Source organism: Uloborus diversus, chromosome 2 (genome assembly GCF_026930045.1).
Source record: "Uloborus diversus isolate 005 chromosome 2, Udiv.v.3.1, whole genome shotgun sequence".
In the NCBI taxonomy this organism is placed as follows: Eukaryota; Metazoa; Arthropoda; class Arachnida; order Araneae; family Uloboridae; genus Uloborus; species Uloborus diversus.
The window spans coordinates 165417840-165433237 of NC_072732.1; the positions used below are offsets into that span (position 1 = coordinate 165417840).

Below are 15398 nucleotides of genomic sequence, written 5' to 3' on the forward strand. Positions count from 1 at the left end.
ACATCCTTTAATTTTTTTGAGTAGTGTATAAGAAATTATCGGTGTAGTACGTTAAAATAAGCAAGTTCTTTCAGTAAACTAATCAAGTTTTGTTGCTGTTGTTGGAACTAGTGATCTGAACGTCAACATGAAGTTTGTTATCAGATTCCACATATACCCCAAAGCAGCTCCGAAAGCATAAAAATCAAGATCAGGGCTTAATTTTCAAGAGAGCTCAGCTTTTTATTCAGTAATTTTTCACAAATTAGACGATAAACGGCGGAACTCATCAAGATTGCGCTCCGGAACCCACCATTATATCAATTCCAAAACTCATAAATAGTAGTTTTCTTTCAAAAGAATAAAATAATCGTTTAAAAAAAAAAATATTTTAAAAAATTTCGCTTTTGTAGATATATGGACTAAAAAGTAAAAAAGCAATCTTTGGAGGTAAGTTATAATAAAATAATTGAACAAACAATTAACTTCAATGTAAAAAAGCGTGGGGTGCTTCATACCAGTTGTCTTTAAAAAAAATTTTGCATTTGTTTGTCCCTGTAAAAATGTAAGTAGACATCACGCCATGTATTTTTTTTTAAATTTAACTAAACTTAACATCCAAAGATTATTTTTTACTATTTAGTTCATACTGCTATAAAGCGTGTTTTTCTTTTCTTTTTTTTTTGTAAACTATTGTTTTATTTATTTATATTTTTTAGTTTTATTTGCTTTATGAAAAATAATTTTTTTTACTACAATTCAAGATTTTCTATATTCATGAAATCCCCTCCCCCCCCCCTTCCAAACGACTAATGGGCTTGGGGAGCGTTTGAAACGGGGACCTCTAGAACAACAAAAAAGTATAATCATACTTCGTAAGGTGTAAGAGTCGAGCTCTAAAAACGTTCAACTTTTCCGATAAATTGCCTGTAAAATATCCAGTTAATCTATACCAGTCATCACTGTACGTATGGGGAAATCATATTTATATTACTTTAAACAAAAATATGATGCATTTTAATAAAAGCATTGTTCAACGATGACCGTGATCAATAATGAATTTTCAATTGAAGGTTACCTACAGTTTGGCATGAAATTAGTTTAAAGCTATTATAATTCCCGTTCTAATTACCTTTGAACATTGGAACAAAATTTAGCTGGGGCAAAAAAAATCAGGGGCTTCTACCGATATTTAATTTTAATTTTTGCGAGAATTTTTCGTCCATATTAATGGATTTGAAATATTGATTTAAATTAGAATAGACTAATAATTATTAGTTAATTAATTAATTTGATTACAAAATATTACATTGTCATTGGGTCTGAAGTCGCATGCCAAACTTCAAAAGAATCCGAGATTTGAGTTGCAAGACTCCGTTACAGGATACATACATACATACATACATATACACTGTAAATAATCAAACACTTTTTGAAAACTTTTTTTCACACGGACACTTGTCTCCTTTTTTAGAACATTTATTTCGGAACATTTATTAAAACCGTTGTAAGATCCCTTTTTAAAACATTTTTTGAACACGTACACTTGTCCCCCCTTTTTTAGAACACTTTTTTGGGTCAGTTTCCAAAACACTTCTAGAAACACAGTTCGGGACATACATTTAGTTCAGCATTCTTTTTAGCGCACTTTTTAAACACTTATAGGATCACGTTAAAGACACGTTTTTGAACACTTCAATGAACATTTTGTGGCACACATACAGGTACAGTTTCTAGAATGCGTTTTAGAACAATTTCTTCGCACTAATATCATCCGAGGATACCTACCGCACAAATATAAAATAGCTTTTAGAAATTATAAATATGCACTAAATTCGTGTTCATTTCGAGACTGCAGGTTGATGATGGTTTAGGCTTTGGATGAATCTAATTATTAGTCAGCATAGCTACTATGAAAATTCAAAATACAATGATATTTCCAAGATAATTGAATAGCTTACAGCAGAATTGCACACGAACAATGTTTACCAATAAAAAGGTTGCAGGAAACTGTAGTGCACAATATTACTTAGTACAGAAACTGCATACATTTAAAATATTAATTTCCATATTTTAGTTTTCAAAGCTAATCCATACTGTAAAAAGTAATCAAAAGTGTACAAACAAAGGCTCACATAACTTCAGTTTGTTGCTTCATAAATTTCATTTTCAAAAATTTTAATTTCTCAAGATCAAAATAAATTTGCCTTCATTGTTTGAATTCGTGCTGCTTTGCTATTCAGTGATCTATTGCTTGGTATCTGATCAATGACCTTAAACATTAGTTGTGCTCTTTTAAAAATGTAAGTGCAGTGGAATTCTTTAATGACTAATTATTTCCTTGAATATTAACTAAAACGATGAGTGCTGGATCTGGGGGCAAAGGGGAGAGTTGGGACCCTTGCCCCCGTGAGACAATTTTTGGGGGACAACAAATTTGTTCTATTTTCGTGGGGGGGGGCTTCGTTGAAACTCAATATAAAATTAGAAGGAGAATGAGTAGGAGCATCAGTTTCAAGATTTGCCCTAGCTCGGAAAAATCGTATATCCGGCACTGATAATTATCAATTAATTGCTTTTACTTTTAGTTCCTTGCATAAAGAATAAAAGTGTTCGCGAAAAAAAAATAAATAAATAATTACTTAGTCGTCAGTGGCTGGCATACACTTTCAGTTTAGTAGCCCTTTTTTTAACATTAGTAGTCACTTTATTCAAAACATTTATTTATTTCTTGATAAAGGAAAAAAATGTACTACATTAAAACATGAGCTGTGGAAAAGGTATTGCCGTATGAGATCTAACTGAAATCCCATTCATTTGCTTTTTTTCTATCCCCTCCCCCCTTCCCGCCAAAGGTGAGTACAAACCTTTTGTATAAGCTTCCAGGTTTGTGCTTGTTTTTAAGGGGTGCGGTTTGGATCCTGAAATTAATAATGGCTTTTATTATTGATTGAAATGCAACATGTAATACTAAGGTTGGGATTGTTATTACATTGCAAACTAATTGCTTCAAAATAGAAATGATTTGTGTATGAAAACTCATTGGTGCAAAAATTGTGTGGCCGTTTCGGTTCTTAAGACGTGACTGGTTGAGTACTCTTTTTAGCTTCTATCGTATGGCATTTTATCTCCAGATGGCAACTAAATGCCATACATTCAGGTCTAACTCAATCAGACAGTTAATATCAAGTTCATTAACTAATGCAGTTAAATTTAAAATACGCATGGGATTTGTGTTTCAAACTTACGCACACAACACTGAACTGAGTTTATCAAACTTATCTAGTCATTAAACACAATATGTTTAAAATGAATTTATTTAACTTTATACATACACATTAAAAAATTTACATAACAATGCTTGAAACTATCATTCTTCTACAACCGGGTAAACCATTACCTTAAAAAAAAATAAGAAAAAGCCTTTTTTTTTACAAACATACGCTTAATTACGAGAACACAATCAATACGTTATACATTAATTTCTAGGCTGTTGGGGAATGTGGGGCAAAGTGAAATGGTGAAATAACTACTTTTACTGCCAACAATCTCGTAATATTTTAACTATATAGTAGCACATGTATTCTATTCCAGTCAGGAAAAAAATACATCTGGAGCTTAAAATTAATGATAATAATGGCAATTTTCAAAAAAGGACATTCATATTGTAATATTTTGATGTAAGTCAAAAATTATTTCTGTAAGAATAAAATGATAAAATAATTGTTACTAACATTTTAAATATTAATTGAGACTTTCTAATATTTAATGCGGTATTTTTTACTTTTTTTCAGTTAATTTTATAAGCTTACTTATATTTCTAATATTGGCAAGGTGAATGTGACAAAGTGAAATAGTTTATTTCGTTTACTCACTCAATTACACTGCTCGGCAAAAAAAAAAAAAAAACTTCAAAATGTTTCTGACATTTTGTCGGCTGATTCTTATGTTAAATGACCCCTTGAATCCGAATATGACCTCCGTCTTCTCCCTATACGTACTAATTTTTTTAAAGGCCCTCCAAGTTTTTTTCAATTTTCCTTAGTTTTACAGTATTTATTTTTTTTCGAGGTGAAAGGAGCTTTATATTAACTGCTAACATAGTTTTGGTGGGCAAGAGAGGTTCAAAGTTCAAAATCATGGACACTCATTGCAAAAAAGGGGAGACTTGGGGTGTATACCCCTCCCCCCTACCCCCCCCCCCCAAATATTAGAAAAATCACGAAAAACGATCTTTTTATTCTGCTTTTTTAACAAAGATGTTTGTAAAAAACATTTCGGTGTAGAATGAGAGTATAAGACTCTCTTCTATGACTCCTATGTCCAAAAAAAATTTCGCGATGTAAAAAAAATTTAAAAAAAAATTTGTCTAGCACGTTGCAAACGAGTTGAATCGCAGGTCTTCATTCAAATAAATATTCTTCTGGCTGATTCTTATATAAAATGACTCCTTGTTTTCCAAGGGGTTCCATCTTTCCCCCCCCCCCCATCACGCCCCCCTTTTTAGAACCTCCCCCCCTCCCCTGATTCAGAGCCATTTATTGTTTTAAATTTTGTGGGGAAAATGAGCATTACAACAACCGTAAACATTATTCTGAATGACTAGAGATGTGCAAAGTTCTAAATCTTGTGCATATATAGCAAAAAAAAAAAAAAACTTGCCCCCCCCCAAAAAAAAAAATAAAAAGGAGGGGGGGAGTTCTACAAAAATCGGTACATATAGGACATCGGTTTTTCTGCACAGTGTGTTTGTAGCCCCCCCCCCCCCCCCCCTGTTTTCCTTTTTGCTACATATGCATAAGATTTTGAGATTTGCACATATCTAATCATTTAGAATTATGTTTACGGTTATTGTAATGCTCTTTTCCCCCTTCTAATAAAAAAAATGGCGGGGGAGAGGAGGGGGTAGGTTCTAAAAAGGGGGCGTGATAGGGAGAGAGGTGGTCGTATTTGGAAACAAGGGGTCAGAGGGTTCATTTTACATAAAAATCATCCAGAGGAATGCCTTTTTGAATGAAGACCTGCGATTCAACTCGTATGCAACGTGCGACATTCACATAATATTTTTTTTTTTTACGTCGCGAAAAGTTTTTTGGACATAATAGTCATAGAAACTTAGTCTTGTACTCTCATTCTGCTGCGAAATTTTTTTTACAAACATCTTTTTTTTTAAATCAGAATAAAAAGATCGTTTTTCGTGATTTTTCTTTTATTTTGAGAGGTTATACTCCCCCCCCCCCCCCCCAAGTCCACCTTTTTGCAATTGGTTTACATAATCTTGAACTTTGAACCTCTCTTGCCCACCAAAACAATGTTAGCAGTTAATATAAAGCTCCTTTCACCTCCAAAAAATAATAATAATAATAATAATTGCTCTAAAACTAAAGAAAATTGAAAAAAACTTGGGGGGGGGGCCTTTAAAAAAACTGGTACGTATAGGGGAAAACGGAGGTCATATTCGGATTCAGGGGGTCATTCTACATAAGAATCAACCGACGAAATGTCAGAAGCATTTTGAAGGTTTTTTTTTTTTTTTTTTTTTTTTTTTTTTTTTGCCGCGCAGTATTATTTACAAAATCACTTTCGGATTCATTTATTAATTTATTTACATTTCTTCATTCATTAATTCACTTATTTATTCATGCCTTCACCCATTTTCTTATTCATTCACTATTTTATACGGTCATTTATTTTTCTTCATGTATTAAGTATTTTATTTATTTAAGTATTCGTTCATTGTTTCATTATCTTTTAATTATTCATTAATCCTTCTTGTAATCATTCATTTGAACTACAGTAGACTCCTGATTATCCGCGAGTGGTTTATCCGCGGGGCGGATTATCCGCGAATCAATCAACAATCACCAACATGTATTTTCGCAGTAAAAAGCTAATACCAGTGGCTTTTTTTTTTTTTTTTGAAAAATTGTAAATTTACACTCAGTTGTTTTTGCTTGATTGATTGATTTGATGTAATTTTATTATTATTATTATTATTATTATTATTATTATTATTATTATTATTATTATTATTATTATTGTGCGTTCTTCATCGTACATACACTTGTTTGTTATTGATGTTAAGTTCGGTTGTGCAAAAATACAAAACATTTGTACTGTACTCTATATATATTTTCACTGTTTGCAGAAAGTGTTATGCATCAATACAGTTAAGAATTTGAGATAGGACAATTTTTACCTGATTTGTCCCCCAATTTAGTCTTTTTGCGGTTATCCGCGATTTTTATTATCCGCGGCACTTGTGCCACCCAATTCCGCGGATAATCGGGAGTTTGCTGTAATACATTTTTTATGAGTGAATAGAACATTTTTCATTCAGAAAAATATTTTATCTTTCACTCTTTCTATAAAAAAAATAAAGGGAAAAATTTCCACTTATTTTTTAATGTTCTCTCTTTGTAAAGTAATTTTTAAAAAAAATTCCAATTTGTTCATTTAAAAAAAATCTAGTCAGCTTAGCAATTTCACTTTACCCCACATTCCCCTACCATTTTTTTCTATAATAATAATTTTTCCGAAAAATGCCCTTATATACCAGTTTTCCTCCTTTTCTCTTTACATCATCAAAGATAGCTAAAATGTTTTAGACACGTCAGTTTTTACAATTTCCGGAGACCAATCCCCCCCCCCCCAACCAGAGTTTCCTTCCTCTAACATCACCAAAGATAGCTTTGAACTATACTTTAAAAAAAAAAAAAACATTTTCAAAATATTGTGGTTAATAATACCCTTATTCCTCAAGTTACCTTACAAAAATGTTTTTAATACTTTAGCTTCAAAATATTTTCAGCTGAAATGAACCCCGGAACATAAAATCCAAAGTTCCTTAAAAATGCCCTAAACGTACAGTTTTAAAACTGCATTTTTACATTTTTTTCCTAGAGGTATCCTTCCCCTCTCTCCATACTTTTCCCCATTTTTACATAATCAAAGACAGCTTAAACATATTTTAGACTAGATAAATCTCCGAGGGAGATCTCCCTACGCCCTTTCCAGAACTGTAAAAATGGCTTAAACTTGCGTTACTAATATTGAATTTGGCATTTTTCTCAGAAAAAGGTCTGATATTTCCTGTTTCCTCAGTCTGTGGTCACCCTTAATCTATTTCTCAATGTGATAGAACATATAACAACTAAATTACAATTGAAATAGTTTTTACACTGCAACAGACATCACGTTTAGTTATCCAACAATTTTTACTAAGTCTTTCATAGAACTTTTCATGGTTCAAAAAAAAAAAAGTTTTTGTGTTAACGTTATCAGGTTGTACCTGTTTTACAAAGAACTAAAGGGTTTTTTTTTTCAAAGAAATAAAGGGTGAAATTTTTTATTCATATGTTTTTTATCAAACGGCAAATTAAAAAGTGGGATTAAAGAAAAAGCATTTTTTTCTGAACTAGAGGTTTTAACTATTTTTGTGTCATGACCCCCATTTTTAAGAACACGAGACCCGATACATGAATTGTACGTACTCAAAACACACATATATTTATATAAGGCTTCCTGTTTGCTCTAATTGCTTTAATGATTTCAGAAATTTGACTAAGATACTTAATAGGATTTTTAGCTAATGTTTTGAACTCAGATTATTCATTCGAACAAATTTGGCATTTCTGCAAAACATCCATCATGAAACTCAAATTTCATGATTTTTTTAACTGCAACAGATAATAAAATTAATTATCCATAAATAAGATGCTAAATGGTACGCAATATTTTATCCTCAAAATTCAAGATAAAATTGATTGATATGAAACATTAGACAATATATTTTGTCAAACATCATTACTTAGAAGAATCTTGATCTCTGGACCTAGGTTCGAATCTCATTCATACTATTGTGGTAGATTTTGATCATATTCAAGTTTAACCTAATCTAAGCCGCAGAACCTCCAGCGATTCATTCTTTTTCGGTTTGTTAAACCAAAAAGTTGTGCACAAGATGATCGATCTTATGGAATGTTTACAAGCAAAGATACTAATGTATCAAAAAATTGCTAACCAGAAAAATAAAATTACCTGAACTATTTGTAAAAACAAAAAGTAGATGACAGAACTTATAAAAAGCTTATAAATGAAAGGGATGCTTTTTTTAAGATTGAAATTGAACAGCGTAAGAAATGCCCTTCGACCTTCATTAGAAATGTTTTTGGGTCATAATCCGTAGTTTAGGAGCCCTTTTTTAAACTTCTAATTCCGATTCTTTTAAAAAATTCTAAATCGAAAGATAAGGACAGGAACCCTAAATCAATCGTCATGTTTCAAAATTAGAATCGTAACACGTTAGTCTTAACGTAACCACACAGTTTTACAACACAGGATTTCATTTTATTTCAAAACTTAAGCGGTATGGTAAATTATTAGTTTATTTAAAACAAAAGTATGAAGCTCAGTAAATGTACAAATACAAAAATTATCTGTAAAGAACATAAAAAAAGGAAAGTGGCGTACCTTTTGAGCATTCAAAAACATCACGAAAATGATTGCGGCCGATCCAGATTGTTTACAAACATGGCGTAGCTAAGAAAGCAGTTATTTCACAAGCACTCTTAAATCTGCGCGCGATGTCTTCTCAAGTGTATTCCCAAACTTCGTCTGAATAGAGATTCCCAGCAAAACACATTCGGTGCACTTTTGGAACGTTTTCTTTATAACGGAATGGATTAATAAAACATTTCAGCTTTATTTCTTTGTACATAATACATTCGAAATATATTTTAGCACATATTCAGGCAACTGGAACACTTAAAGAGTTTCAAATGTGTACCGATTATTTGCAGTGTAGGTGAAGCTAATGAAAGCGATCTAAAAATGTTTAAATCTATGAACTGGCAACACAACCGAGAACTTACACTTTAACTTCGTCGTGTTCCAACATTCCAGCAGTTCTACTATTCATATTTTTTTTTACATAATCAAATTTTTCATAAATTTGCTTGCAGTGCTATGATTCTAATTAAAACTGAAATATAATTAAACGAGAAATCTGCTTTTCTTTCCTGTTTGCAACTAAATTAAAAACAAGTTGACTATATAATTGCTCTATTGAAACAATGTGCGTTTGTCTTAGTACAGCTGTTTGCGGTGCTATGGTTCTAATTAAAACTGAAATTATAAGTATGCGAGAAATCTGTTTTTCTTTTTGTAGTTTGCTACCAAATTAAAAACAAGTTGACTTTATAATTGCATCATTGAAACAATGTGCGTTTGACTTAGTACAGCTGCTTTAGGGCTCCCCTGGATATAGTGAAATTTTGCTCCGGTACTTATTATTTTATTCGTCAAAAATTCAGACTAATTTCATGCCAAGTACAAATGAATATTTGTTCTTCAGACTAAATGTCTCTCGATATTTTTTGGTTGAAATTAAAACCTGGTTAAGATACAGAGATAAGGCTCGGAATTCTTATCGTTGATGCAACAATCGGTTGCTGTCACATGTTTGCGCATGCTTATCACCCACGTGCTTTGTCTGGAGCTCATTGCTGAATGTTTGAGTACGCGAGAAATGCAGGCTTGTTTAATGAACAGTTCGATGCAACAGAAAATGGTACTATTCACCATCAGGGGCTTCGGAGTTGGAAGAAAAATGACCGGCTCCGATTCCGGGAGTTTTAGAGTCTTCGACTCCGACTTTGATTCCGACTCCTTTACCCCAAAATTAGCCCGACTACACAAGCACTGACAGAGTTGCGGACTTTGAGAGAGGGAAAATGATCGACTCGAACTCATGAAATTTTAAACCTTCGACTCCTGAAAAAATTGACTGTCAAAATCAGTCGGACTCTGATTCTGTAGCGCTGCTTACCATAAAGCAAGGCTTTTTAACTGTCGAAAGTTATGATATGCACTGATCGTGGAAAGTATATGCGAAAGTGTTTCTGTGCAAAATAAAACATGTGTGTAAAATAAATATTTCATCACTCCTTCTGAGCTCTAATTAGAAAAGAAGTATTAAAAATTAATAAAAAAATTCTGCATGCAAAAAAATGATCAATTAATTCAATTGCAATTTAGTTTGGATCCGAATTTATATTTTTCACTGAATGTATGATTTTTGACCTGTAAAATTTATTCGATAACAAATTAGTGAAGGAAAGATATATATTATTGCGTCTCTTCCAAAGAATATGTTTAAAAAATTGAAGCTTTGTGGTGAACAATTTTGGTTTAAATTAAGTATTTTAGCACGAGGCGAAGGAATAATCAGATGCGCGAAATGGCAATATATTTTGTTTGAACTCAAAGGGAAAAAAATTGTAATTACCGACCGAAGGTAGGTTCACCGATCTTGCTTTAAATACGGGAAAATATTCAATGTATAATCTAAAATATTTTCTAAACTTATAGCAAAAATGGGGAGAAGATAGCAATCGAAAAGTCATAAATTAACAGTATTCTTAAAAAAAATTTCTTTTCACATGATGGCAATTGGAATTTTTTTCTGCGTTTATAAAAATAGAAAATACTTCCATAGAGAAGCACAAATATATTAAATCCACTCAGAAAAACACTGCAACATTAAATAAATATGTTTATAGATTCAAAATTGTGGTTTAGAAGTGCAACGTGTGGCCTTTCAAAAAATATATGCCTAATTTCCTGCCCGGCAGTGCAATAGCGTGAATGTTGCACAGACAGATTGAAATAGAAAGACATTTACTCATTGCCTTCTATATGAATACATACTTTGATGTACTGCGTTAAATGCACTGAATTAAAGTGAGAAGCAAACTGAATTAAATTTGTATGAGGCATAGAAACACTCAAATTATGCAAAAAAAAAATACAATGTGTCCGAAAAATCCTTGAAACATTATGAAAATACATAGAAACGCGACAAATTGTCGTATCACTCTGCGGTTTGCGCCATAATACTTCATAGGTTCAAGAATCTTTTATGACAACAAAAAAGGGGGGAGAGAGAAAAAAAGCTATACAATCGTGCACTCACTGGCCAATGATTTAGAAACCTAAGATCAATAATTTGTTTAACCACCTGTTGTACGGATGACTGCTCTGATTCGTTTGGGCATTGGATCTACAAGCTTCTGGAGTCCATTTATATCCAGAGAATACCATGCATTGGCTATGCAGCTTTTTAAATCTTGTAAATTAGATGGAAGAGGAAAGTGCTTTCGGATGCGTCTTTCCACCATATCCCACGTATTTACTATGGGGTTAAGATCTGGGCTATGCGGTAGGCAGGTAAGGTGATGGAAGTCAGACTGATGCTCACGGAACCAATTTTCAACACTTCTGGCAACTATGTGCAGTTGTCGTTGTCGTCCATGAAGTATCCGTCGTCATCAGGATAAAAATGCAATATTGGTATGGTGCACTTGACCAGCCAGTATATCTGGGTATCGCATGGCCGTTTGTTACTTTCGAGGAACGCCAGGGCACGACTTCCATGCCAGCAGAATAGTAACCCACGTCATAAGGAAAAATTTGCATACTTCATCCCTAGCACACATTCAAATGAAAATCTCAAAGGTTTCAAGTTGATTGGCCAATGAGTGTAGCTATAAGTAATCGCTGTATCATCACGGAATTTGTTTGTCTTACTGTGATGATACAAATTGTGGGATGATACATGATGTAAATTACTTACAATTACACTTTTTTCTTTTTCCTTCTTTTTTTTCTTCCCCCCCCCCCCCCCTCCTTTTTTACGATGCCAAAAAGATTCTTGAACCTTTGAAGTATTTTGGCGCAAATCGCATATTGGTTCGAAAATTTGTTGCCTTTGTATGAATTTTTAAAATGCGTTGAAGACTTTTCAGACACCCTGTATAATGTGTCCAAAAATATATATTTTATTATGTATTTATTTGATCTATTTGGATTAAGAGTTAAAACTTCATAAACACTTTAAATTAATTCATACATTAAAGTTTCTTTGTTGAAAAATTGATAGTGGAGTGCAATTCTCCTACCTTTCCCCTCCCACACACACGCAATATTATTCTATCCTTCGCAATTGAAGGTGTTTCATAATTACAGTTATCCTCGAAAAGCCCCCGCTTTGTCGGGCTTTTTCTGCTTTTTGAGAAGTGCATTCGTGAGATAACACACTATCTCACCCTTTCTAGAATAGAACCCCATTGCTTTTGTCAAAAATTTGCATAAATACCTCCGTTCATCATCGCGAAGGGAAAGAGGAGAAACTTTTAAGAAAGAATTATTTTTGAGGAAGATAGACGATTTATTAGAGCCCGGATAACGATGGTGGTTTGGTGATGGTGAGCGTAATAGCGCTTGGAGTAAACGCAGAAAGTGGAGGAGGACATATTTTGTCTAATTTACGAGTTCTCTTCACGCTTTGAGAAGCGGGCTTTTACGAAATAAGGCTCATAAGGATACATATGTCTGATTCTCGCCTCTGCAAGACGTAAATATGCCTTAAATGGACAACAATCTATTTTCTGACCATGCACGTTTTTGATAGGAAACAAACTGGAGAATTTCGTTTCGGATAAATCCAAAATTTGTAATGTTTGTGCATTTCTTGCGTGAATTCCTTCATAATTATTTTTCGTTCTGGTTACTAAATAATTTATGATGTAAAAAAGTCCCGCAGTATTTTATTTCGTTTAACAAGGAAAATCTCTTGAAGTCGCTTATAACAAAAAAATAAGAAGAAATAAGTGGTTGGATTATTTGTAACTTTGAGGAACAAAAAGTAAAGGAATGTGGGGCAAAGTGAAATGGTTAAGATTGTTAACCTTTTTCTAAATCAATAAATTTGCAATTTGTTTTGAAAGTTGCAGTACATAAATAAGAGAGCAATGCTGTTTATACTCAAACTTGCATTGAAATATTACTTTTAACTTTTGGCACTAAATTTGTACCTTAAAAAAAGTGAAAAAGATTCACTTTTTTTCCCTGAGGCAAAGTGAAAAATAATGTACTTTTCTAATGAAACATTATTTCTTATTTGATAATGAAAATATTTTTGATTATATGAATGAGTAAATAACAGAACGAAAGATGAGAATGAGTAAATGAATAGATACTGAAACAATAAACAAATAATGGATAATTATGTCTGAGAAAAAATATGAGTGAATAAAACAGTGAATGAATAAGAAAATAAGAAAATTATTGAAGAAATAAGTGAATTGTGAAATGAAAAAAATAATAATGAATACGTAAAAGATTTAGTAGACTATTAAAATAAGTAAACGAAATGAACTATTTCACTTTGCTCCGCATGCATTTGACTAATTGTGCAAAACACTTACAACAAAATATTACAATGGTATTTTTAAAGACTGCCTATATTATCATATGCTTTGATCTTCATGGATAACTTTTTCGTGACTAGAATAGCTTACATGCGTTACTGTTACTACATAGTTAAAATATGACCAGATGGATAGAGCTAAAAACAGAGTAAAAAAGAAATAAACTTGAATTCTGAAATTTTGAATTCAAATTATGTTTTTCACAATCACGAGTTGCGACAGGACCCTGCTCATTAGGGGCTATTGTTTCTAGAAACGGCTTCTGTCCCTCAAGCCTGCTCCTCCTTCGTGGGCGTTTATGTGTGTATAGTTTTTGTGTGTAGGCGCGCGTGCGTGCATTTGTAGGCTTGTGTGTGTGCGTAGACCTGTGTGTATGCACGTAGGTGTGTGTATGCACGTAGGCGTGTGCGTATGCACGTAGGCTTGTGTGTATGTGTGTAAAGGCTTGTGTGTATAAGCGTGTGTGTGTGTGTGTGTATGTATGAGCGTGCGTGTGTGAAGGACATGGATGCCCCCGACCAGGAGAAACGGATTCCAGGAAGCAGTGCTCGGAGCCTTGCCTGCAGAGGACGGTGGGCGGTGGTGCTGCAGAGGCTCCTGGTGCAAGCTGAAAAAGGCACGGACATCAAAGACGGTCAAGTGAGAACAATAAGCAATCGTGATTGCTCAATAACTCACCATTCCACTTTTCTCGCTATGTAACTTTGCCCCACATTTCCCTATTTCTTCTCTATTTCACATAAAAAATTTTAAATTCTATTTGTCAAGGGAATTTTCATTTAACTCATGTTAGTGGTTTTAAATAGTGTTTGTAGTTTTAAATATTTCTTTCTGTAATTATGAATATTTCTTATAGTTTTGGATTTTTTAAAACTAATTTTAAATCTTGTTCGCAATACCATAAACATGTTTTCAAAATTCGATATCACAGGTGTTCATAGATTACACGATGTTTACAAGCATATTTGAAGCAAAACATTTTCACTGAACAAATTACTTCAAGCTATCTAAGTTATAAAATAACAAACGTCCATCCCTTCATATAAAAAAAAAAGTCTACAAATGATTTTTACAGTTCTAAGTATTGATGTTTTTTCAGTCAACCAATCTGTTATAATTACTATTTTTTCCTTGTATTAATTACTAGATAAGTATTTAATTAAATACATTTCATTGTATTTTTAACACCGTTAGTATTACATTTTTTTTCTCAATAATTAAAAAGTTAAATGTACGATTTTTAATATTTATCTTATATTTTTCTTTTGCGAAAGCTTTTACCAAAAAACAGAAAATCGTATATTTAGCATAAATGAACAAAATAAAAATTAATTGTTCAAAACAATCATGGGAGTATGAAAATAAAAAATTTAAGAATGGATTTTTTCTAAAGACATTGAAAACTCTGCTAGTTTTTCTGTTAATCCCTTTTATTAGTCAAGTGCTCTTAAAAATATGCTTTTTGCACAATAAACAAATATTTGACTTTTTTTAATGATGGATTTATTTCTCTTTTACTAAAACTTTCATTTCAAAACAAAAAAAAAGTGTAAATATTTTTTTTTAATCCTTATCAATGCTACTGACTGAAAGTAATGAAAAGGGAATTTCATTATTATTCATTTGTGTTATTAACTGACAAATATATATGGAATTGGCTTGCGCAAATATTTATAAAAACTTATTTTTCAACGTTATTTTTACAAATATTTCATATTTAAAAGATGAATTTCTATCAAGATTTCTTAATTTCATTTTCACACACAGAATTTTCAACACATCGAAGAAATTGTCTAATTAAAAAAGGGAATGTAAGAAAAAATCAAAAGTTATTTTTATGAAAGAAATGGACTTAATAATTTTTAAACATTCGAGTAAAAAGAAAAAAGTATATGAACTATTGTTATTAGAGTCTAAAACATGTTTAGTTGTTCGATGCTATCTAATCAAAATTTTCGAGAGGGAAAAAAATCAACAGTCAAGTTTTGCTAAACTATTTGCTGGAGAAAACTAAACAAATCAAATAGAAAAATTTAAGAATCGCTTTCACAAAACAAAGCCTTTTTTTTTCAAAGACGAAGCTAATGAGTTTATCAACTGTTCTTTACTAATAATAAAGCTAAAGTCTCTCTGTCCGGATCTCTGTCT

The 15398-nt window shown here is 32.2% G+C and overlaps 1 protein-coding gene across 1 annotated transcript in view; it reads left to right on the top strand.

Moving 5' to 3' along the window:
- LOC129216644 (voltage-dependent calcium channel subunit alpha-2/delta-3-like) overlaps nt 1–15398 on the top strand; it is a 476626-nt gene that overhangs the window by 338908 nt on the left and 122320 nt on the right. The window lies entirely within an intron of this gene.